At 42.6% G+C, this 2,500-nt stretch overlaps 1 protein-coding gene across 1 annotated transcript in view; it reads left to right on the top strand.

Moving 5' to 3' along the window:
* The window catches only part of LOC122258076 (PDF receptor), a 212,482-nt gene that overhangs the window by 197,033 nt on the left and 12,949 nt on the right, over positions 1–2,500 (top strand). The window lies entirely within an intron of this gene.

Below are 2,500 nucleotides of genomic sequence, written 5' to 3'. Positions count from 1 at the left end.
TGAAATACCAGTCTTGACGGAGAGAACACTAGCTGATTCATGCAAGATGCAACAAAATCATCTTAAAAGTAGTTGATTGATGCGATCATATCTGCCGAGAATGTGGATGTTGTGGCGATGGCCAGGGCAGAAATCCAGCTGAATAACGTCGTCAAGGAAATGAGCGAAATAAGGAAGTGCGGCACAACCTCAGAGAACCAAGTCAATAGAAGGCTGGCAGAGATGCATGAGAGTAGACAAACAAGCCAAACAACAAATGTTCTTTGAATAAACAACAACTGTTTCCCGAGGGTATGGATGCGAAGCAAAGATAGATCAACAGTATAATTATAGGAGTTCCCGAACATAGTATAAATCTTGACGGTGCTACCAACGAGGGCGATAAAGTTAGGAAGGTGTGTGTAGCAGTTAACGATAACACAGCAGTTTGCTTCCATCGCAGAGGAAGCTGCTGTGACACCGATACTAACCGCTCCCGCCCCATCCTCATAGTCGTCGAGACCAAAGTTCACCAAGATTCCATCCTGGAAAAATCCTGGAGCCGAAAGGAGCACGGCCCACCCTGCGATAAAATGTAAATAGAAAAGCCATCCACCCTTCGGTAAGAATAGAATGGAGGAGGTTGTGCGCTGCGGAACAACCGGAGAGGGACCGTCCGGCCAGGGAACCAAGGATACGTCATTCGACTTGACACTAAAGAGAGGAAATTTTACGGGGATGGAGTCGTGGTAGATATTTGGAATCTCCATACATTTTATTAGGACTGCTAATAATTATACAGTTATGTCACGGAACATAAATATTACGCGAACAAAACTTTAACAAGAAAACGTTTTAAAAATGTTAAGTGCTTCTGACATGATTAGCTTAAAAGAAATCAAGAACCAGTACAAAGAATCAGTCCCTAGATGTATTTCGTTAAAGAGCTGTGAGAGCGACGTGTGTATCTCAGTACTAGACAATCCATTATCTCCACAAGAGGTGCCGGAATAGATGTGGCGGATCACAGGCAACAAGGGTGATCAAAGGCATCAAGGTGCTAGAATTGGCATGAGAAAGAAAATTAGAATATCAGATAATTTCTGCCAATCACATGACATGCAGATCCACCAGAGGAAAACGAATTCATTTGTAATCAACGGCAGTGACACAGACAGACAGCTTATACAGGTGGATGGTCTTATGGTAGAACTATGTTAACATTATATTTACCTTTGAATTGTATTTTATTTCATGATATAAATATTATGTTCTACTGTACATGTTCTGTGTCAGTGTATTTGGGTGTTTTTTTTGTGTTATGATCTCACGTTTTGTTAAAGGTCAGACACAGCAAAATCACATACAGTAGAGTAAGATCCGGAGAATCTTCTACCAAGACAACAAGCAGTGAGGGTTTGTGACCCAGTCTAGAATTAGCAGGGAATCTTATCTACCCCTGTTTGAACCCCTCTGGTAATTTTTTCTTTTGTCTGTGCACGCGGCCTGAATACCATATGACGTACCAAGACCTATTCATGACGTCATTATCGCACGCACACGCACGAATCTTTCTTACCTTGATACCTACCATTAGGCCAAACAATGTCTCCTCCTCTCCACTTTCCCTCAGTGAAATACCAGTCATGACGGAGAGATCACTAACTGATTCATGCAAGATGCAACAAAATCATCTTAAAAGTATTAACAGAGATGAGTTGATTGATGCGATCATATCTGCCGAGAATGTGGATGCTGTGGCGATGGCAAGGGCAGAAATTCAGCTGAATAACGTCGTCAAGGAAATGAGCGAAATAAGGAAGTGCGGCACAACCTCAGAGAGCCAAGTCAGTAGAGGGCTGGCAGAGATGCATGAGAGTAGACAAACAAGCCAAACAACAACTATTCTTTGAGTAAATAACGACTGTTCCTCGAGGGTATGGATGCGAAGCAAAGATAGATCAACAGTATAATTATAGGAGTTCCCGAACATAGTATAAATCTTGACGGTGCTACCAACGAGAGCGATAAAGTTAGGAAGGTGTTTGTAGCAGTTAACGATAACGCAGCAGTTTGCTTCCATCGCAGAGGAAGCTGCTGTGACACCGATACAAACCGCCACCGCCCCATCCTCATAGTCGTCGAGACCAAAGTTCACCAAGATTCCATCCTGGAAAAATCCTGGAGTCGAAAGGAGCACGGCGCACCCTGCGATAAAATGTGAATAGAAAAGACATCCACCCTTCGGTAAGAATAGAATGGACGAGGTTGTGCGCTGCGGAGCAACCGGAGAGGGACCGTCCGGCCAGGGAACCAAGGATACGTCATCGACTTGACACTAAAGAGAGGAAATTTTACCGGGATGGAGTCGTGCTAGATAAGTGGAATCTCCATACATTTTATCAAGATTGTGAACAATTATTACAATTATGTCACGGAACATAAATGTTATGCGAACAAAACTTTAAAAAGAAAACGTTTTAAATATGTTAAGTGCTTCTGACATTATTAGCTTAAAAGA

This window comes from Penaeus japonicus, unplaced genomic scaffold, assembly GCF_977035675.1.
Source record: "Penaeus japonicus unplaced genomic scaffold, GWHDUDI00000001_assembly GWHDUDI00000017, whole genome shotgun sequence".
Lineage (NCBI taxonomy): Eukaryota > Metazoa > Arthropoda > Malacostraca > Decapoda > Penaeidae > Penaeus > Penaeus japonicus.
Note: the sequence above shows the minus strand (reverse complement) of the source record. Positions and strands in the feature narration are given on the sequence as shown.